Below are 24026 nucleotides of genomic sequence, written 5' to 3'. Positions count from 1 at the left end.
ACAGTGCAACTTTCCCTCTCCTGGATGAAACATCAGGTTGTGCCAACCGGTGCTGCATTATGCACATCTCAAACTGCTCCAGCTCTGCATTAGCATTCTGGAGCACAGCTTTATCCTCCTGCTTCAGAGACCAGCCCCTGCTTTACATAAATCTTTAATGAAACGCTCTGCCTCAAGCACCGATGCCTACGAACAAAAGGCAGAGTTGAAGGAAAACAGTTCTACCTCCAAAAAAACCAGAGCAGTTCTACAGATAGCACGTCGAAATTACACTTACTACACCAATCTGGGATCCCTGGAGCACCACTGAAAGGAAGGTAGAGCATCAAGAAACGTGAGGAGCTGGGAACAACTGTAAGTGCTCTCCAGAAAGGCAGGGAGGAGAGCCATTCAGATGAAGTTCATGCTAAAACACAGCAGGACCCATCCAGTCTCCCAGCACAGGTGTCTGGCTGATGCCCACGTGGGAGATTGTGAGGCTGTGTGTGCCAGGCTGGCATCAAATGCTCTGCAGCAACGAAAGAGGCTTTCCACTGATCAGGAGACTGATGTTAACCCTCGAGATTTAAAAACACACGTGCAAATCTATCAACCTTCTATTCCCTTTGGGGTTCTGAGCACTTATGGTTAATGCTGTCACAAGTGCTTCAAGTGCTTCCTTCACAAATTTAAAGGTTGTAAATGTTCATCTCTCCCTGCAAGACAGGCTAAGTAGAAATAAGACTGTAAACTGAAACTGTACTGATTCAGGAGCAGGAATTGTCACTTCAAGATAAAACTAAGTACCATGGAACTAAAGACAAAGTTGCAGGGGTTGGCAACAGTGTGACAAAGACAATTACAGTCCTGACAAAACAATGACCAGGAGATGCCACAAGGCCCTCAGAGCTGAGAATACAGACTGCAGTGCAAAGACATCCAGCAGTTAGGGCTTCAAACTGGAACACTCCACTGACATTTTTCAAAGCAGTCTACAGGAGTTAAGGCATGTAACTTCTGTAAAACTTAATGGAAAAATGCTTGTTTAAATCCTCAACACTGCATTGAAAAGACGTATTTCAGCTTCACAATCTGGACTGGATGCTTCAATTTTTATTTTTAATATTCACATCTGCGTGTAAGCCCCGGGGCAGTAAATCATTTAAATGCCTGCTTCAAAATGCAACAGCCAACAAGGCTCCTCGTGTGCTCAAAATTTAGTAAACATATAAATGTCCCATCCAGCAGAGATGGGGTTGCTCACATGGTTCTGTGTATTCCTGAACTGATGCCTAAAGCCTGCAGAGGCTGCCATGAGGAAGTCACCATTTTGCTAACAAATACCATAATGTCTTGGAGACATCAGTTATTTGTGCATTTTGGCTTTTTTTAATCCATATTTTGGGCTCCCTGATCAGGGATCTGAACTAAGTGGAAAAACTGGACCCAACTGGACATTTTTAAATTATCCCTTTACTTTTAATAAGCAGCAAGAATCCTAGACTAGGTTTTCTGCATCACAATCATCTGTTGTGAAGATGATAACTAAAGCAAGAAGACCCTCCAAACCTCAAAACCCAATACCTTCAAATAAGGGCAATGTGGTGTAGGACCAACCCTCCTCCTCAGCTCGATTTCAGATATTCAAAGCACAGAGGGCTTTGGCAATTCAAAATACCTTCAGATTTGGCTCCCCCTTACTTTTGCAGGCCACCATGGGATAACCAGGGATGGAAACTGAACTCAAGAACTTAAGTTGAAGGCCCAGATAGGCAGGAGGGTGTTATGCCCTCTGGGATGAGACATTTTGGGAAAGATCACCAGGAACATTTGGACCTAATCTCCAACTTGGGAACTGGGGTTTCTGAAAGCATGGAAGTATTTGGATCCCATCATCTGATTCTCACTAACCCCAATGAGCCTAAGTCTGACAATAAATCAATGACTACATGCACCCAACATTTTAGCTTTTAAAGCCAAACAGCTATTTGTGGTTGCATTTTGAAACTCAGAATCCAACAATAATCATATAAAAGCTCAGCAGTTTCCATTTGCAGCCACATCCAAGGTAAGGAGTAGGCAAGACAGCAGTTGGATGTTAAACATAATCTGGTGTGGCCACATGCAGCAAAGGAGAGATCCTGCTCTCCCATCCCTGTTGCTTTCCTTGCAGCAGAGACAGCAACTGGCAGAAAGTAGGGTGAGTCTGTTCACTCTGCTGATCTGGCAGAAAATTAACACACCAAGAAGTAAAAAACCCTCCAAGGACTGCCCTGCCCCTTATCAAAACTGAACGCTGCCCACAGAATGAGCCCAGGGAGCCCACTCCCGTCAGCCACACAACCTGCAAACCCCAGGCAAGGGAGAGGGAGGAGATGCACAGCTCCAAAAGAGGGAAGAGACTCCCTTTTGGCACCTGTTCATGGGCAGGGTAAAACCTTCAAGCCGTGGTCTCAGTCAGCAAGTGGCATCCAGCACATGTGGGGGAGGAGACAACATGATGCATTTTTGGGTCTAGTCAGCAGACAGAGGCAGGTCTGCAGAATAACACAGAGCAGTGCACGCAGAGATGTGCACATAAAAATCCCAGCACGTGGCTGGCAGTGGGCAGGATTCCTCCCCACAGCTGTGCCGAGGCACGCTCAAACGGGGGGGCACATTTGGCCTCCCCTCCATACAGCTGTGAGCCTGGACAAAGTCCTGCCAAGCACAGAGGAGCACCAGTTTGCACACCAAATCCCTCCCTGTAATCCTCCATTCCTTGTGTTTCTGAAAACTGGAAGGAAGAGCACGCGTGGGAGAGGCAAGAGGACTCGTCCAGCCTACCGTGTGTTCGCGGTTTGGTGCTGAAGGTGTGAGAACCCTTTGCATGGGGAAAGGAGGCTCCTGCCAGCAGGGACCAGACCCAGCAGCTCACTCACTGCTAGACAGCTCCACCTCAGGCAGTGACCACAGTCTGAGCTGTGCCCACATTGTCCTGGAGACACTCAGCTGAACCCAACTGAAACAATCTTTTACCACTGCACTGGTGCTGCCGGCAGAGCGACAGCAAACTGCAGGATTCTCTGCAGCCCTTTATTCATATTCTCTCAGTTAAGGGTGTTTCCCTGGCTCTTCTGCAGGCAAACACCTTTACATCCTCCCAAACATACACAGACCCCTACTCCTACATTATGTCAAGACAAAGACTTACATGAACAGGTACTCGGGTCACAGCACACCCTGCATAAAGAACAGGGTTTCCTTGAACCCGTTTCTGTGTGAATGACAGCTTCACTTTCAGAAAGAGAAGCTCATTTTGATCCTTCAGAGTAATTCCACTGATTGGAGCCACCAGTAGATTGCTCTGTGGCTCATTGATTAAGCTCAATGTGAATAATTGCATTACTAAAATAGACTGGCTCAGGCACCACTGGTGACAAGTCAGAGCAGCCAGGGGTGGCAGAAGCAGCGCACCCACCTGACACTCCATCTCCAGGAAGGCAGTAGAAGGTGCTCTCTTGTGGCTGCAGAAAACTGACCTCCAGAAGGTCAGCAGCTTGCCTGTTCTTCCCTATGGCTGCATCTGGCTCCCGAGCAGAGGGACCACTTCATGCCGTGGTCCCAGACGTGAATTTAGTATGCATGACGGTGTTCCCCAGGGCAGCGCCTGCACGGAGCAGTGCTGAACATGCTGACAAAGGCAAGGGAAGTGACCTGGAAATGACAAAGTGAAGCAAGGGAAGGAGCAAAGACGAGGTGGCTGAGGAGAAGCGTCTGCACAGCTCTATCCGTGCAGCCCGCTGGGAAAGGCGGCGGGGTTTGTCTGATACGGCTGGCGCAGTGCAGGCGCCGCCGCGTGTCTCCGGGTTTGGGCAAAGCTCTGGAGATTGGCAGCCAGAAGATTAATCCTGTACCGCCCAGAAGTGGTGGGGGATACACAAGGAATACCAAAAAAAAAAAAAGGAAAAAAAGAAGGAAAAAAAAGCTACTTTAGTTTTCCATCACGTAGAATATTACGTCGAGCGGCAGAGACGCGCTGTCCTGAGCGCAGCACTGGCTTCTGGCAGCGAGCACAGAGCTGCCACACAGTTCTGAGCAGCTTAAACTGTAATTCTCAAAGCTGGGGTCCCTTTATCGCAACAAGAAGCAGCAGAAGAATTACTTTTAATACGCAGAAGGAATCGCTCATAAAATCAAAATCAATTCTTAAAAAACTGAAGTGCTACTTCTCATGGCAGATGAGGTTTTAAACACTTCAAGAGAGAAGAAACTTCCCTTAAAAAGTTGCCAATTAATTAATGAGACTTCATAAATGAGTGCATTTCCTGTGCAACAAACTACAGGCTTCCATTTCCAAAGTACATTATGTTAAATTGGACAAAGGCCTGTTATTCTGGAATAAAAGATTGCCCACTGGAGGGTTCACACTAAAGTAAGTATTCCAAGAATATCTTCATCCAGGAATACAAGTAGTATATTTGCAAGTGGAGACGAGGCAACTCTTAAATATACTAATATCTCCTAAAGGAGTTAGCACAAAGATTTAGCACTTTGCAGACAAAGGAAACACAGTAGCTCAGCCTGTTGGTTATACAAAAGCTCAGGAGACAGAGGGATGAGCTGCCTCCTGTGAGCAGAAGACCCTCAGGGCATGTCTGTGATATAAAGCAATGAACTGGCTCCACACCCTGCACTACACCACGGAGACAGCACGTCTCAGACTGTCTCAGTACCTGGGGACCACCGTGTGCTTTTATTTAAACAGTGAACTACAGTGTGAGCTGCTTTGCCTGGAGTTAGCTGAGGGTTTGGGCAGGTGCCCATTCCGGGGTATGGACAGGACAGGTGAGCATCTTCAGCACTGTGCACAAGTCCACAGTGGATTTGGGCACCATCATCACGTGGGTGAGAGCACAGCTCGAGCACAAGACAGTGGTGGAGACCACAAACGGCTACCTGCTCCTACTGCAGCCCCCCTGATACCCTAAACCCACTGAGAGGTGGCAGGGGTGTCACTAACAAGGTCAACAGAAGAGAGAACAGGTACTAGACCAGTGTGGTTTATAAGGACTCTGCCCAGCTCAGCCTGTAACACTCTCAAAGCCTCCTCCTCCAGATTCCTCCCAAAACCTTGTCTACAAAAAGCTTTTCAGCAGCAGGGCACTCAGCCCAGAGGAAGGGAACTCACCAGTGTGGCACACAGGATTCCTAGGCAGGTAAATCATTTGGGATAGACAGCATCCAGATGTTTGTTCCTAGACCAGCTGATGACAATCCTTAGCAGACCATGTGCTACTGACACAGAAAGGCTATTCCAGTTGTTCTCTGGAATAATAAGCATCAACCTTGCCTCTTCAGGGGCACCTCTCTGCACTCCCACAGTGAACAGCCAAAGTCAACTCACCAGGATGCCCAACTCTTGACTTTCATCACTGATAATTTATTCACAGCAGATGTGTCACTTTAGCAGTGTACAAATTCTTATAATTATAAATATTTTCATATCATGACTTTCCTTCTCTTATACCTGTGGAGTCTTAGACCTCACTGATTCTTTCACCTGTGCAAAGCTGTTCCCACACAGAGGATAGTCCTCAACTTCCTGGAACGCAGAAAAAATTCACAAGGACTCTCTCTAAATTTTCAGAAAGAAGCATTAATAGCAATTTCTTACAGCACTTTTAGGGATTTTCCCCATTACTCAAAATAAATTTCCCCTTCCTACCACAAGACCCATCTCTGCACACGCTCCCCCTTCAGTATAATCAATATATTGATACAGAAGTGAATGCCTTGCCATACATCTTTTTACTGCTTTAATACCCTGACTTTTGCCCGTGGCTGTGTGAACTAACTCCATTCTAAACCCTTCACTGTATTTCTGTACCAATGATTTCCAATTCAAAGGCTTTGCATTGCCAATTACACACATGCACGCACATACCTACATGTGCATCTTCTGTTAATGCTTTCAGCAATACTTCAATGCTTTAATATTCTCTTCAAGGCCTCTTACAATCTTCCCACAATGCTACTGAGGCCAGCAATTAATCGCACAGAAACATCACTGCTACCACAGTGCAGTGGTCAGAGACAGGACAATGTCACAGGAACGTGCATTCACTTTCTCATACACAGGTAGGAAGTCCTGGTTTGCCTATAACCATGATTTTGTTAACTTATCTAGGGATGAAAACACTTAGTATTAGTTATTTGCAACTCTACTTACCCACCTCTGTTTTGGTACTTCAGAGCAGGAGTGCTGAGTCATGCCAGGAGAATCATCCCTTTTTCTTCAGTGATCTGTCTGCCACAGCCAGTGCCATCAGCTGACACAGATTGTGCCTGCTAACAGAACTGAGCTGGGCTGTGCAGCAGCAGGACAGCAGGCAGGTCTGCTACAGCAGCTGGGGCACATCGAGCCCCTCATCTCCTGTATCATCCACCCCTGAAATGGCAGCAGGGAGGAGCACTAATTTCCATCTCCAGGCCTGCTTTCGTGCTGCCAGCCACCTCAAGGTGTGGACACGGGCAGCAGATTAACCTGCCACAGACAGGATATGGCTGTATCCTCCCTGCAGTTTGTGCCAAGAGAGCTGGAGAAACTCCAGAAGTGGAAACTTGGATGTTCCTCAGAACCTCAATTTACAGTCAGCCTTCCAAGAAACTACCTGTCTATCTATAAAGTCTCCAGGACCCTATTGGTTCTCATCTGTGGGAAACCAAGAGTAGAAATAGTCCCTTCCACAAGCCCAGGTATTCCTCCTGATAGCAAATGTTTGACTTCTCACTCTGGGTGGTTTTTAAATTGAAGTCACCTGCAGTGTTCTGTTTGGAAAAGCAATTCTTAATGTACTTTTGTCTAAGGGGATAAATTTATATTTCTGGTTAAAAACTGAGACTTCTTTGTGATCAAAGAAACTGGAACTTAAGTTGCATAAAACAATACAGAAATCAAAATACACTTTTCCTATTTTGAGCATGAAAAGAGAAACCTTCCTACATAAACATGACAGAACAGACACTCAAGTCACACACTAAGCATTTTACAGTGGTTTGGGAAAGAAAAGAAATACAAAATTTGCAGTTAATATTTCTCCTGGAATGAGATTACAGATATTATTTTACGCCCTACTTGAAACATCATAGTAATTTTCATCTGCACTAACAAAAATAAATCAGCAGCTGATCTTCCATGCATTACAATTACCATTTCATGCAACAGTCACAATGTTTCTGAGATGCATTTGCCCTTTGGAACTCCTGCCACAAATGGAGCTGAATTTAGTGACTGCTGCGTGCACAAATTTATTACATCAATTCTTTCCAAAGGAGGACACTGCCATGTAGAAAATGCAATGTGGGCAGCTCGAGAAAGGCATCCAGCACTAAGGAAAGACTTTTAAGGGGAAAATAACTAGAACCAAACAACTGAAAAAAAAAAAAAAACCCAAGAAAATCATCTTGCCTGACACCAGCTGTTGGGTGACCAGCAGAGCCCTGTTTGGAGCACACCCATCACCCAGACATGGATTAATGGATCCACAAGCAGCCCTCCTGCCCGCAGCTCAGCCTCTCACAGAGATGCTCATCTGCAGAGCAGGACACAGCTCGCTGTTGGGCAGGAGAAGTTCAATATTCATTAAGCAAAAGAGCCCTCACTCTGTGCTGCTGCCTGCAGCACAGATCACCTACCCATGGGTTTTGTCAATCCCATGGGGAACGCTGCACCTCGAGACACCGCAGAGTGCACCGACACCGCCCGCCCTCAGCTGGGGTGTCTGCACAGCCAGAGCCCAAAGCTGGGAGCCTGCAGCCGCTTGTGGAGCAATTCAGACAGAAAATGCTGCAGAGACAAAAGGTTTAATCTCAAATTTGCATAGAGCAACTTACCCTCGCAACAGTTCACTCCTCGAAGGAGAGCTACGCGAGAAGGGAGAACTGAAGCGGGCAGCTGCACGTTGGGAGATTTACTCCCAGAGAGCCTAGGGAGGCTTTCTTTTACAACCCAGGACACTAATACATTCAGCTGTGCTAAAGCAAGAGTGTCAGGCACGGAGATTTAAGGAGATAATACAGTGAAGGCTCAGGCACTACATAAAAATCATAAACAGACGCAGGCAAAAGCTGCTTCTTCCTTACTCTTTGTCCCTGTTGTATTGGATGGGGAAGGCACAGCACAACAGCCTCAGCAGGAAGGGTGACTTTGGCAACCTTCTCTTCAGCTGCCCACAGCACACTCTCATGACCCAACTCCAAACCCAGCTTGCCCCCAGGGACCCTTGTTCTTCTGGTTCAGACAAACCCAGCTCTGGCCACCAATGCAAACACCTGCATTCAGGTGTAGGAGGCACCAGACGTGCACAGGTTCAACCTGCTCTAGCCAGCACTGTCAGGTGGAAGTCTAAGTTGCTTAAAAGGTCAATCCCAAACTTAGATTCTTCTGTGTCTACATTTCTACTCCTGAGCTCCACCTTGGCAACACACAAATAATCTGAGAAGCTCAGGAAAGCCACAGATAAGAAATACGTAGGTGTGGTGGAGACTCGACTCTACATAAGCTGTCAAAACCCTGCCCTTCCTATCTCCAGAAGCCACGCAGAAAAGATCTTCACAGCCATCTGCTTGGTGCCTCCAAGCACTTGGTCCCACAGGTCCCACTGGAAAAGCCCAGCAAACTGGAAAGCCCCACAGCCATCTTTCCGGGAGCACATGGGCTGAAGTCTGCTACCCCAGCACTGGCCACACATGTTTATCTCTGCTCTGTGCCTGAAAACGCTCTCTCTAAGACACAGCTTTGCCAAATAGGCTTGTCACCATCTTCCAAATAACTCATATGAATGTCTTGCATTTTTCAAGTGATGTCATGAAACGCGGGGCAGTATACACCACAAGCACTGACATATTTCACTAATACAATCCAGGAGCAGCATATGGAGAATATTTATACAGGTCTTTCTTATTTTTTATGAAAGGTAAACGACCCTTTCGGGGAAATGGTGACTGGTGCTGACAGCATCTTTGTTTCTAGGAAAAAAAAAACAAAACAAAAACAAAAACAAAAAAACACAACAAACCAATGGGGGAGGCTCAGGGGCTTTGCAAACCTAACTCATGGCTACAGACTCCTCCAGTTCTGCTGAAGGGAAAAAGCCATTCTCTTCTTCCTAAGATTTTATTGTCACTCCTCTTATAAGCTGGTCTTACTAAACTTGTTACTCAACACAGTAATTAGCAGAAATAAGAAGATACATACAAATAAAATTCAGCTATTGACTCTAATTAACTCTTCTTAATAGCTGTTTTACTAATTGGGGTGGAGCAGTTTTGTCATGATTTTAGCTGCTGATGAACAATTAAGTAGAATGCAGCTTTAATTCCTTCTTGATCTCCTGACAAAAGCCAGCACACGTTCAAACCCATGTGAGAGAAACCAAAACTAAATCAGAGCAATGTGACATTGGCACACGTTGTCTTAGCAGGCGAAAAGCAAAGCTGGGACGGTACCGACACCTCAAGTCTTTGCACTTGAGCTTTCCCTGCTGACAGCAGTAATCCCTGATGCAGGAACAGTGCCAGATTTGTGCAGTGTTTTTTTGCCCCCACCTCGAGGAAGGGAAGGCAAATAAATAGCCCAAAGGAAGAGCAATGCATGACTCAGGGGACCGATCTGGCTTTTAGGGTGCTAGCACTTAACTCTTGTGCTCTGATGCATTGAACAGCAGCCTCGAGACAAGGCCCATAATCTCACTGTCCCTGTCTCTGTTCATCAGAAGTGGATACCAGCCTGTCTCCAACGTGGAAGGACGCTTTGATAAATGCAGTAATTACCACCAGACACCCCACCCAGCAAGCAAGAAAATAAAGGCCATTTATTTGCCCGTCTAGTTACAAAACCACTACCAGAAAACTCTGCAAATCAAGGCCCTGGAATCTGATGTAATTAAATCAATGAGAATTATATCGTTAATTTATCAGCAAGCTCAAACCTAACAGGAAATTGTTTATATTGACTACAAACTCCTTCCACGGAGCCGCTTGTTGGTACCTCTGCTATTGAACAGCCCTGGCAGCCCAGCTGCACCTCTGCTGCTCCATTTGTCATCTCAGCGCACCATTTGTTCCTCCCAGCACAGATCATCTTACACAAAGCAGTTGTCGTGCCTCTTCCCAGTGTCCCCACCATCTCAAGCACTTCACACATTCCTCTCCACACGTGCTCAGAAAAATCACTTGCCCCAAGAGCTTTTAAATGGGGCTTGTCAAAGCATCAAGAGAGAAGATGTGCAGGGCAGAACCTCCAGTTTCTTGTGCTCCCTGCTGAAACACTCCAACCCACAGCCTTGTTCAACAGACTTTTTTTTCCAGAACATCCCACTGAGATAGTCAGACGTGGCTTGAAAAGAAGAATCCCGACAGAAGGGAAGGCGAGGGAGACACAACAATCTTAAAAGGAAGCTTCATGCCTGTCAAAGTCTACCAAAATCTGGATACCCGTAACAGAAACGACCAGGAAGTGATTTAAGGCTATCTGGAAATACCATGTCAGTGGCTGGTTGAACACCTCCTTTGGAACACAAACATTCACCAGGCTATTTATAGTCCAAGGGGAAAAGCTTCCTCTTTCCCCCACCCAGGCACAGCAGAGCACAGTCTATTCTCAGGGAAGAATATAAATTTTTAGCAACTCCAACAGACATGAACAAGTCACTGGCTTTATCTCCATTTAACTGATTTCAGAAAACTTAAAGAAGTGATGCTCAAGATGAGGGCTCTCAATCTCAAAGACACTCAAACCCCTACTAGACCTTCTATTGTGTAGACAGCAATTGCTGATTTATTGACTGCAAAATGCTGTGGAGCAAGCCTTAGTATTTGCTAATATCTCTCCTGAAATTGGCCTTTAATGGCCTGACTCAACTCCCATCATAAGAAAGGAACAGCACCTATTCTCTTTAATGGAATTGAATAAGTTGTATCAGTCAGCAGCTGACCAGGAAAAATAAAACATTTAGACCAGTTAGTCTTCCTGGCTACATTTTGTCTGATATGACAACTTCAAACCTAGGGCTAAAATACAGAAATTATAGTGCTGTTTCCAGATTTAAAAGAAAGGTGTTGAGAAGAGGAAATCCACCTCTCATTCATTTGGGTGTAACTCAGAAGTAACCCCGGCGAAACCAGGGCAGCTCCAGGAACACAGATACGAAGTGACAGGGAAATCCAGCCTACTATTCACATCACATATTCCATGGTTCTTTCTATTTCACAGTAATACACCAAGTTAAGCTGCTTATTAGATGGGCACATTCTCCTAACAGCAGCCAGGCTTGCGTGTTATGTTGGGCTCGCCATCAGTCCTGACTGCCCCGCTACCATAATTCCGCTGTCATTTGTGGTTCCACTTCAGAAGATCCTTCCTTTAATGCCCAAATTGGATCACTGTTAGCACTGCTACAGCCCAGAACAGAGGCATGAGAGTAATGCCACAAGAGGGACTCCTTGTAACCATCTCTACTGATACAAACCTCTTGCACGTTTTCCTAACAATCTATACCTTCAAATTCTTCTGTTGGATGCTGTGGCACATTCTTCCAAGCCCCACAACACACCCATTAGCAAATAATCACCTTCCTGAAATTACCTAGTAACAGCCATAAGAAATAAAAAGGCTGTTGGACAGAAGGTCTTCTGTGAAATAATAAAAAAAAAAAAAAGGACTGAATTTTTATTAGCAGAATCACAAATAGACACATGGTTCTCACATGATCGATTTACTTTTAGGAAAAGCCTGGTATCAGATAGTGAAATTATCCCACAAAACAAACCCCAAACCAGCAGTTTCAAAAAGCACACCGCAGTCTGGCAGCTCATGAATGAAACACTCCGTAGGTGTTTGTGTACATTTATAATTTACTACACCACATTAAGAAATAAGACAACTGCAAACGACAAGCTGATGCTCTCCCAGCTGTGTACACTGTGTAATGATACCTTCTACCAGGGCTCAGCCAGCCTCACTACCAGCCCCTCAGCTGGGAGACAGAAGGATCCAAATCAGTTCCAGCAACTGGGTAGTGAGTGGCAGTGACTCTGCCTTTATAAAGTTCTGAAGCAATAAACACTGAGCATCTGAAATGCTGTTTAGCACATGCACATGGCGGGAACAGAGGAACAAATCCCATCCCCGATGCACAGAAGAGCATACAGTGCTGGCAGCCTCCATGGAGAGAGAGGTCCCATCTTGCCTGCTCCAAACCTTGCTTTTCATCCTGCATCCCAAACTTGTATAAAATCACTGCTGATCTCACACAGAGGCAGACATCTGTATCTGGGAGTTCCTGTAGGACCAGGGTCAGCCCCTCTGGAACAAGGCACCGAACACAGCCAATGAACAATGCTCAGAGGGGCCTCACAGCATCACAGGATAATTTCTACAGTACTTCCACCTGCTCTTTATCTTTCAACCTGAATTTCTCTACTGGGCCCACTGTTTTGCAGTTGCACCTGTAACCCTGGTGAATTATTTCATGCTGGGTCATCCTAAAGGCTAAATCATAATTATGTGACCCACATAACCGTAACCCCAAACTCCTTCCTGTGCACGTGGATAAAGGAGGCTCTGCAGAGCTTCAGCTCCACGAACAAGGTGACAGATTTGAATGAAGCGATGGAAAAGACTGAAGATCTCGACAGTCACCTGAGAGACAGAGCAAAGGACTGCCTGAAGATGTTCCTGAAGCCAGTTTTCCTGCCTGACTTCCATACCCCTGCACAACCCTCATTCCCATACCCCGTCCTGAGCTCCAGCCCTCCAGAAGGCATCAGGCTTTTTGCCAGCACCAGCGTGGTTTGTCACAACTTCCTGCTCTTGTGGCTTTCTCTCCTACTTGTTTGAAGCTGGGGCAGGTATGTGGGACGTGAGCCCCAAGCTGGGTGGCCAGGCTGTGCACGGGATAGGATGTTTACCCACACGCATTGGAACAGCCAACACGTACACGTTCAAAATTGCTGCAATCAGGAAATGAGCCATGAAATGTGTAAGCAGCGGCACATTAATAATCTGGTTTATAGCCTAAATTAGAATCTTTGGAATTTCACAGCCAGACACTTTTAAATAGGTCAAAAATGTGGTAATCACACTTAATGATCGCGCTGCGATGCGCACCGCATCAGAGCTGGGAGTGGGGAAACCTGAGCAGCATGGATATGAACTGCTGGCACACTCCAAGAAGCACTGAATGAACCTCAAAAGTAAACCAGATAGCCCAGGCCAAAAGTTGGTGTTTTTTTCTTTGGGTCCTGCTCTTCAGAAATGAGGTCTGAGATCTCATAGATCACAAACAACAAATGCTGTGCCTCTGTATTTTCCTTTTAGTTAGCGAAGGACTCGACCACTTACAAGTAGCGAGAATTTAATGATGGAAACAAAGCCTTTCCCAGCTGAGGACACGGGTTTGTTATCATACCTGCCCATGCACACATCACCCCCGGTACACAGAGTTAAAATACATCCCTGGGTATCAGCATTTTGATTTCTTTTCAAGAACAAGAATTGACAGATCCATCACAGTAATCTCATAGTCTCCAAATCAGTGAAACCCTTCACAATTTTTCTAATTTTAGACACATGATTACATTCTCTTTATAACAACTTGACTTTAGGTACAGTAAACCTGATGGAAAAATTGAGTAAAGAATTGAGAATTTCAGCAAAAGAGGCAGTTGTTGCTAATTAATCCTGTCCTGTCAAGCTGCTGAGGCATAACCAAAAAGGTAAACCAAGGAAAAAAAAAAAATCAGCTATATTCTATGAAAACAAAGTCAATGTTTGTCTACTCTGAAAGTACAAAGTCAGCAGGGGAGACTGCTTGGAAGCTTATAAGAAAGCAGGAGAGAAATGTTTTTTTGGTTTCTTTTTTCCTCCAGTCAAACTTGGTTTCTTCTAAAAAACAAAGCAAGGCAAAAGATAAAAGGCCTTCTCTTCTGAAGCCAAAGATGAAGAATACAAAGAATATTAATGACTAACAAGTCTGTCTGTAAATGCCATGAGCTTAGCTGCAGTAGGGACTAAAAGGAAGAACAGTACTGCTATTAACTAATAAGTTTCTGATCTAAAAAGCAATGATGAAGGCTGATTGGGTCATCTGTGGAAGGGAACATGAGTTCAGAAGAACACAGGTTCCCTACAGAGGATAAAAGGAAAGAGGGAAAGATGCCATTATATCCATGCAAAAGCTCAGGATGGTTGTGGTTTATTCACAAAGCATGTGAGGGCAGTAAATTCCCAATTAATGCTTGTCTGTCCCTCACACATGTTTGTATGCACAGGTACAGCTGTCCTGTGGGAAACTCCAGAATTGCTGCAAATTTCTCACTTGCCTTGTATTACAGAACGTTGGAAAATTCAAAACACACAGAAACTTGCCTTTGTCACAGTTTATTAGACCCAGCACGAGCCTGCCTGGGCCCCAACAGTTTCCCAACACCATGGCATCCCACAGTGGTCTGGGAAGGTCTTAAGGATCAGGGGCAGAGCAGCAAGGGAGGGAGACAGGCACTGGCCTCTCCCCACTGCATTGCCCTGCACCAGCACAGCCCTGCAGGATCAGTGCAAATCCTCCAGGTTTGAAGTTCATCCATTCTCTCTTGAGAAATTCTTCTAATTTTAGAAGTGAAGCACAACAAAACCAGGAAGAAGAAAGAAAAAAAAAAAAAGAAAAACAAACAAAAGAAAACATCTCGGTGCTGAAAATGACCCAATGTCAACTTCAGATTTGGAAACTGATTCATCTGCCAGCTCATAGGCACACACACCTAGTGTGTCTATATTTATATGCATGGACTTGGGCTCCCTGCTCTGTAGAGGCACTGAGTATTTTTAAATCAGCAAGAAATCAAGAATCACTGCACTTGGAGAAGATGGAAAAATTCCCCTTTCTCTAAGCTGAGATTAGAGGGATCCTGACGCAGCAGCTCTGCCTGCAGCATCCAGCAAGGCTGAGAGCCAGCACGGACACACAATTTGCTCTGAGATTCCTTCCCTTAACAGGCCACTGCTCACTCCTGTAGACAGACTATTTTGCATTGGAGTCTGACCCAGCAGATGAGATGAGATGAGAAGCCTCTGTGTCAGGACACAAATCTGGAGAGCATTCTGACCGTGTGAAAGATGGCAGAGAGAAGCCAGTACTGCCAGAGAGCTGTGCTGCTGCCCCTTCCTGCTGCCTCACTGGGCTGGGAATTCAAAGCCCCAGGTTCACTGCCCAGCTTTACCCATAACCCACAGTGGTCTCACCAAAGATTGCCAAACTCACTCAGCATCCCCTTCTGGAAAATGGGGATAACTTGTCTCAGCAGCATCACAAAGGTTTGTTAATGCTTGTAAGCACTTTGTAGATAAGGAACATCAAGACAGCAGTTAGCAGAGGGATTTGGGGCACAGACAGACATAAATCCAAAGCACTCATGTAGTACACTTTTTAGACAAGCACAGCAGCAGATCAGCTCCCTGCATTTAGTGGTTGTGGGCTCCATCCTCTCAACAGACTGAGCACTCTGTCTTTGATCCAAAAAATGAGTCTGTGGAGAATATTCACATGTTTAATGTTAATCATATGCTTAAATCCTCTGAATCTATAAAGAGGGTAAAGGAGAAAAGTGTTCCCTAGCTCCAAAACAAACACACATTCCCAGAAGTTATATTTAGGACATGAGCAAACATTTGACCAGCAAAGGCCTTCACTATACACCTGCTAAGCTTCTGCATCCCTGAGGAAACCTGCAGGTGGGGAAAGTGTCCAGAGGGAGTCTGCTTAGACAAAACCTCTCAAACAGAACCAACATGGTGCTATGTGATAGAATCAACCCAGAGCAAGTGAACTACTACTCCACAAGTGGAGCAGCTCTTGAGCAAGGAGATCAGAAACCAGAATAAATGAACTTAGGAACTCAGCACACGGATTTGAACTTACGAGTCTGGATTCATTTGCAACTAATAATTCCCACATTTATTAACTATCTGTTGTGAGGGAAGAGGTCTTCCTCCGAGGACACTGCCACCCAGTCCTCCCAAATTCCATGTGCCACTGGCAGCACCTAGAAAGCATCTTCTCCTAACTGTGCATCAGAGAGGAACAATACTAAGCAAAAGGCATTGGATTCCCCTTAAAGCCTTGTTCATTTTCAGCACTGGCTGCTCCCTCTCTCATCTTTACTCTCTGAAACATCTAACTCAATTTACATCCTGCTAAACTCCTGGCCAAGCGAATGGCTTGGGGCTACTAAGCCAGCTGGCCAGAGTGCCCATAAACCTCTGCTCTTGCATCAACCCTCCTTTATTCAGATCCTTTCCTGCAGATGGATCAAGGCAGTGGAGCGAGGGCACAACTCCTTTTGCACAGGTTTGCTCAGCAGGGCAAGAGCAGGTACCTGCAGCACGAGGATGCACCGAGCTCCAGACGCTCCTGCAGAGCGAAGCGCTCCCAGCTACATCCACGGCTGCAGAGTGGACACAGCCCTGGCCAGACGAGCATCTGCAGCATAAACATACAACTGGCGTCCAGAGATGATTTTCAAGGCCCTGTCAAACAGGAAAAGCCTCAGGCAACCAAAGGACCACTATCCAGAGCTTCGCTGCTATAGCAGATCCGTAAACATTATCCAGCTTACTCACAGCAACATCACGTTTTGCCAGCAATGTGAAAAGGACAAAAATCACTCTCTCACCAGCATAAATTGCCCAAGATGCTAAATAAGGCTGCTAATTGCTTCTGAGGATTTTTAAAGAATCCTTTAAGATTATTGTCCTCAAATTTGATTAAATAATGCTATAAATCCTTTCAACTGAACATCATTAGATGAAGTTGCCTTGATGGTATAAAAGAAACGTGTTCTCCTCAAGCAATGGCTTTCTGAGAAGGGTGCTGTATTTTTACAGTACACAGCACTAAACCAGAGGGAGCTGTTCCAGTTGCACCTTGCAAAGGGTGCTTATCTTCCTTGTTTGGCTCAATTAGAACTACACAAAATGCCAATGTATTTCTACCTTCACCTGCCCTAAACCAAGAACCACAAGGGATGGAATCACATTGCTGGGTGAGGCTGTAAGAAGTCCAAGGGAAGTTAACACAGCACTAGAAATGCTGGTTATGTTTCTCTACCTCCTTTGCAAGACACTTCGCTGTTCCAAGCTTTGTAGCTACTGCAGAACAACATGAAGTTCATTGCTGTTGCAGCTCATCAGCATGACCTGGCAAAACCCACCACTGGGGAAACCCTCTGGAGAGGACTGAAAGCCCCAGATGACACTTCCATGACTTTATCAACAGTTCCACAGAGGAAGAACCACTGTTTCTTATGATAGGGTAAGGTACAAGGCATAACTTCTCAGAGAATCTCTCACAATAAGCTAAGACCTCTCAGACATCTCTGCTGCCTTGGTGTCATTTGGTGCCTCCATTAATACCACCCAGGAGGTCACACTTCATTACCAGGCACTCTTCCCTGGCTAGACCCTTGACTCTCCCTTAGCTCTACCAGTTCTTTGTTGGAATATATAAAGAGCCAGAGGGTAACAAAGGAATGCTCTGCCACCCTCACCCCTTAACCCAGTCGCCCTTCCCCACTCCACACAGGCAGCCCACTCCTTCTCCCATCCCTGACAAAACAGATGAGATTAAAGGAGTCCTGGAAAGCAGAGCACCAGCAGGATGCATCTTTCAGTGCTGAAAAGGGCAGACACACCTTCAGGCACGAGGTGCTCCTGGCTGCACCACAGAGCACAGGTATTCCACATCCAGGACTGCTGGAATACACCTTTTACACTACACTGGCTTGGGAATGATAATTAAGTCCCAGACTAATTTCTTTCTGATCGACAGCTCTAACTCCTGAGAGACTCCCATTAAGTCAATTCCCAATGCCTTAAATAAGGAGCCCATGAAGCTACTAAAACAATGACAGTCTTTTTATCCGGGAAATAGCTGTCTAGGAAATTTCTCCTGTGCAATGTAAGTGTCAGTATCATCATAAGATCTGCCATCACCACCCTACTCCGTTCAGGCAGGGACCATCAAGTCTAGAGAATACAATCCAAGCACAAATGGTCCCTCCTCTTCACTCCTCTTTTTCCCCTCATCTCCCAGTGTTTCATCCTGTGCCAGAGGGATCAGTGCCCAGTGTGGGTCCTCACAAAAGCCACTGAAACGCCCCAGGCTATACGATGTCACCCAGGAATACCGTGGGTATTAAAGCCACCACTGAGGGACGAGGTCTGTGCAGCTGCTCCCCTGTCCTATTAATTGGCTACTATGGACACGCTCCCGCCGTAAGCACATCTTTGACATAACATAGCATGACAATTTCTTCAGAGTCACAGAAATGCAGAGCATACAAATAAACCTGAATGCTGAAACCATTTCATTGTTCGTAAGAATATGCACGTTGCACCTGTTACGACCAAGGGCTCTGTCTGAGCCTTCGCAGCTGATTATTTCAGCCTCCAACAAGCCTGTCTTGGAGGGCTGTTAAATTCCAGGAGTAAATAGAGCAACAGCAAAATTATTTTACAACAAGAAATCATTACCGAATATACACACAGAGAGGTCTTTAAATCCCAGGCAAAGAAAACAACCCTCAAACTGACATTTTTCCCCCGGAGCTTCTCACAACCGCTGAGTCAGTTTAAATTAAATTTGGCTGAAACAAAATAACTCCGAGACTGATGCTCGTAAAGTCCTACCCTGAAAACAAATGTTCGGCAGCCCAACTGCACGGGGGACTCCGGATGGAGCGGGAGGCAGGACGCTGGCGCGGCACAACCCGGGGAGCGCTCCCCCAAAAACCCCGTCCCGGCGGGAGGGACCGGGCGGCAGCGCCGGGGAAGCCGCGGCCGCCGCAGGGAGCAGGTGGAAGGGCAGGTCCCCGCAGCCAAACCCAGCCCATCCCCGCCAACACGGGGCGGGGAGGGGGGCGATTTTTTTCCGCGGAGAGAGGGACCCGGAGGAGCGCGGGAGCGGCTGCGGCAGCGAGTGCGGGCAGGGCAGGGCAGGGCGGAGGGGACAGGGACGGGACTCACCGAGCTACGCGCGGCTGCTGCCCCCGCTGCCGTCCATGGGGGCGGCGGGGGGACGGGAGCCCGCTGCGGGCCAGAGCCGCCCCGCGATCCGCCGCATCTGCCCGCCGCCGCCGCGGAGGAGGAGGAGGAGGAGAAGGAGGAGGAGGAGGAAGAGCAGCCCGCCCGCCCCGGCCCCCGCACAGCCCGGCCGCAGAGCGCCGCCTGCCCGCAGCGCTGGGAGGGTCCGCGGCCGCGGGGGGAGCCCGGCCGGGGGCAGGTGCGGCCGCCCGGGGCGGCGGTGCGGGGATGGGCCGGGAGGCTGTGCGGGATGGGCCGGGAGGCTGTGCGGGGATGGGCCGGGAGGCTGTGCGGGGCGGGGGCGGCCCGGGGCGGCGCGGAAAAGGGTGGAGGGCGAGAGGAGGGCGATGGAAGCGCCTGTGCGTAACGTGGCCCGGCGAGAATCCGCCCCGCGAGGGCTTTTAATGAAGTACAGATGTTCCCTAATATAATTATGTCGTCCTCGCCCCGATAATTGGCTTTGGCAGCCGCGCTGATCGAATCCCCCCCGTCCCCAACCTGCGTGGATGCTGTGCCCCCCTCCCCCGACACTGCCCTGGGGACCCCTCTCCAGGTGTCCCCCGCATGTCCAGCGCCCCTCTCCCGAGAACCCCGCGTTTAGGGACCTGCGATTGCGGTGGATGCTTTTGGCTCCCAGCAGGTGAAAACTGAGGGGCAGCGTTTATTTGCTTGTTTCTTAAAGTGCGTGTCCTTAGAAAGCACGGGCTTGCTTTCTAAGCGGGCTGCTCGCAGGCAGGGAGGACAGAACGCCCCGGTTACATAAATGAAAGTTTATGGCACACGTTGGGAAAGGGCCATGTTATTGAGCAGGAGCACAGCACTGCTTTAGGGTGGCAGCAGAGGGTGTCCTGGCTGGCTGAGCAGGATCAGCACACCCTGTGCAGCTCCCTCGCTGTACCTGGGCTCTCAATGAGCCAGGTGAGTTGCAGCAGGTTAAAACACCCCGGTTCTCCCCAGCCTGGTTTGTCTTTAGGGAAATTGCCAGCGAGGACACGCTAATACAAGCCAGGTGTGTGGGTGTTTTATGCATCTATGTGGGGAAAATGGATCAAGCCCACAAATTCATCTTGCAGAGGACAGGCAGCCAACACGAGGTAATGATTTCTAGTCACTACAGGCCCCAGACCACACTGCTTTCACCCGATGACTCAATGCTGAAACCCAGCCATGCCATTCCTGCTGACACTTGGACACTGTGAGGAGTGTAAATACTTCAGATAAGCAGGATTAGGGAATTCTCCTAGCCCAGGGCTGCAAAGGGGAGCCACAGGAGCCTGCACATCTGTACCTCTCTAATGTCAGCTAAGGCAGCGTCTAAGGGGTTGGGCATTTTTGCGTGTTAACACAAAATGCAGGTTGGAAATCAGCTTCCCCCACCCCCAAAAGAGACCACATCCTACCCACTCCTTTTGCACAGTCCAGGTTTTAACCACCAGATTTATCAACTTTTAAAGTGAAGACAAACAATTACAGTCCTTTCAAGCAATTACCAACTTTTCAGCACAAGCCCACAAGGACAGTCACGCTCCCATTTTATATTTACCAGTGGCAACAAGGTGACACCTCTGGACTGAGAATCATTTTGTACCTGTATGAAGGGTACAGGGGTGGCTCTACCCAAAGACTGGGGCTACATCAGTGTTAACTCTGGCCTCAGCACCAGGAGCTCTGCCTTTGCCTCAGCAAGAACAATGAAATGCTCCTTGTTTTTACAACTGTACTCTGCAGATTTCTAAGGGACCCAAGCAGACAGGGGGTTTCACAAGCTGTGCAGGGCAGGGAGTATCCTTGGTTTGCCTTAAAACTGGGCCCCTTTGGGGTTTTGCTCACCCTCTAATGCCCCCATGGCTGCTCAGATGACACAATCACAGAGATATAAGTGATGCCATGTCTTCCAGCCACTATTTTTCATGTTGTTCTTGATTCAGCTGTGATCCCCAGAGAGTAAAGGCATGGGGAAGGTGTAATGTCAGAGGCATCTGTGGGCATTCCCTGAGCACAGATGCCTCTGCAGCTGATGGCTTAGGAGGCAGGATGGGGATGAAGAAACTAAGAATATCCTTTCGTCCAGTTTAACTTCAACCATAGTAGAATCTTTTCTTAAGAGGATATAAATACTGAAGGGGTGAGGGAGGCAGAAAATCAATACAGTCTGGAACAATGTGACTTGAACCAGAGGACAAACAGCCTGACAGATTGACTGCAATTTCTCTCTTAAGGTCTTTTTTCGAAATGTTAAATTTTTTACTTTAAAAACCAGCCCATCATAATTACAGGCTCTCACTTAAGACTTCCCAATCTTCCTCTAAAACCAACATAGAAATAACCTCATAGAACCTCATAGTTTAGTTTTCCCTCAAGGGCAGATGAAGGAGAACATTCACCCTTAATGCAGGAGTTCTCCTCCAGCTTGAGAGCTCTTGAGTGAAGATACAAGTAAAACTCACATGCTTACCTTACTGGCATCTTTGTTTTTCTTATGCTTCATGGACCTTTCAGCAGGAATCTTCTTCTCTCCTCAGGTCTACAGATCAGTACTTTTCAGCTGCCTCTCATTGACTCTGCTTTTCTACCATCTTTCCAGGTGTGAAGCTGATAAGTGTGCGATTTCCAAGGACCAGCTTTGTCAAAGAGAGGAGGAACAGTGCATTCACTCCTCTCTGACCTCTCTTATATTTCCCATTCTCCACCCGTTATTAAAGGTAGATGGTTCAGAGCTGGCTTCAACTTGTTCCTTAGATATTCCAGGGTAATATTCCTCAGGCTTTGCCATTTTCAGCGTACCTTTTGTTTCTGTGCCCCTCTGCAAGTAGGTACTTGCTGTTTCCTGAAGTTATTTTCCTAGAAGCAGAAAACAGGGGAGTTTAGTGTAAAATTCAAGGACTAACTAGTCAATCGTTGATTTCGTTCTTTATTTCATCCCATTTTAAGAATAAATGGTTTCTTAAAAGAAACAAGGTAACATAACTGTTTGATCCTGAGCAAATAAGAACAAGGCCTCTCTACCCCCCTGAGATAAGGCACCTGTCCAACATTTTATTAACTTTGCTAATTGCATTAAGCATCCTGCAGTGCTGAACAGTCATCAGCTGCTAATTCCCATATCTCTATAGTTGAGCTGAGTCTTAAATGAGAAAAATTCATAGCAGGGAAAAAAAAAAAAGGCATTTTAGACCCACAGTAGTAACCAAATTATCATACAGTTCTGAATGCTGATCAGGTCCCAGCAGTGATCATATTTTACCAGCTACTGGAAGATGATGTTGGGACTCACACAATAAATAGGAGCTATGTGGGTCCAAGTGAGATTGATTAATAGATCTTACATGTTCAGACATTTCTACAAACAAGAAAAATTAGGTTTCCATATGTGAATATTTTATGCAGATTTTCATGCAGATAATTTGTACCTGCTCTTTCATTTTGTTACCTTTAGTACTACATGTTAATGTAATAATAATCTAAATTTACATACACAAATTACTGGAAGGTCTGGATCTGGCACATTAGGGAGTAATTTCTGGCTGGAAACATTAGCAGTGTGATAACTATTTAGACAACTATATGAAATGAAATAAGCACTTGTCAAAGGAAAAATGCATTATTATTAAAACTGGAATTGGTATCATCTCAACTAAAAATGTAACCTGTGAAAAAGAAAAGAGTTAATTAGAAATTCTCTCCTGCCACTCTCCTGCCTTACTGCTTTTCCTGTTTCTTTCCTGCCTTTCCTGGGGTGAAATCCTGCCCCCACCCCAGGAGCAGAGAGCTGGGGAGGCAGAAGCAGCTGTACCTGGAAAAGCAGTAAATCACAGCTCAAAGGGGAGGGTTGGCAGGATCCTCCCTGCAGGGACCAAACATGCCTGTGCCAGAGGGGGGCCCTGCCCAGGGCTGTGTGTGACCCACACACAGGGACTGGTGGTGCACACACAGTAGGTTTGGCACGGGAAATGTTGGCCTTTAATTTTGGTCCTGACAGCAGTCAAGACCTGAATTCTGCTCTGCACTAACAGGAGAAGCAGCAAGGTTAGAGGGGACACATGGAAGAAGCTGCAGCTGTCCTGCAGTCACTGTCAGACCGTGGTTTCCAGCTGACATGTATCCACATTTTCCATTTTTAAGCACAAGGGCATTTTGACCGTAGTTTTGGGAAAGTAATATTATTTCTGTCTTTCGTTATTTGTTCACCAGGGAACCCATTCTACAGCCAACCAGAAGAGAACTGTATGGAAGGAAGCAGGAAAAAAAAAAAAAAGAGAGAAAAGAAAGAAAAAGCCAGTCAAGCTACTGCTAATCATATTAATTTATATATGTTGTTTATAATTAGCCTGTTTAAACATTCATTTTCTTTCTTCAATGAAGACCACATCTCTCCAGGACCCTGGCCATGTCCATTGTCTTTGTGACAGACAGTAGAGATAGGTACCAATTACTTGGCTGTTATTTAGTGAGTGCTCCAAAGTACTTTGATGCAGCAGCATTGTAAATTCTCAGTAGCAGCTAATTGTCTCATTTTAATTCATTTTTAATGAGACACCTGGGAGAGCGAAGAAACATCACAAAACCACAAAAACCCCAGAATATTTTTTTGAGTTGGTCTGCCAGTCTCTCCTCATTTCTGCCTTCCTACAAAAGGACATTTTGGTACAAGCACACAAAGGTGCAGCCCCTTGGCTTCACCCAGCTGGGTGACAGCATCATTCCCTGACACATCATAGCCTGCTCCCACGGGCAAGGGAGGACAATGGTAGAATCTAGGGAACACCATGGCAGGAATCCAGAAAGAAGCCAACTCTGGACCTCAGACATTCCACATCTTCATCACTTCTGTCTCTCTAGACAGCCAAACCACATTTCCACAGTTGCCAGTAGGCTGTAAAAGGAAGGGTTGTCACTCACCATCATTTGACATTTAGATGTGGTTCTCAGA

General features: G+C 46.5%; 1 protein-coding gene across 1 annotated transcript in view; it reads right to left on the bottom strand.

The window, feature by feature from the left end:
- Nucleotides 1-19225, bottom strand: part of RASGEF1C (RasGEF domain family member 1C) — a 66602-nt gene extending 47377 nt beyond the window's left edge. The window contains exon 1 of the mRNA XM_050312395.1: nt 19040-19225. The gene's annotated coding sequence lies outside the window, so the exon portion shown is untranslated. The remainder of the gene's footprint in view (nt 1-19039) is intronic.
- Between the last annotated feature and the right edge of the window lie 4801 nt (nt 19226-24026).

This window comes from Myiozetetes cayanensis, unplaced genomic scaffold (assembly GCF_022539395.1).
Source record: "Myiozetetes cayanensis isolate MyiCay16 unplaced genomic scaffold, myiCay2020 scf17, whole genome shotgun sequence".
Classification (NCBI taxonomy): Eukaryota; Metazoa; Chordata; class Aves; order Passeriformes; family Tyrannidae; genus Myiozetetes; species Myiozetetes cayanensis.
This window is presented reverse-complemented; position numbering and strand designations above follow the sequence as displayed.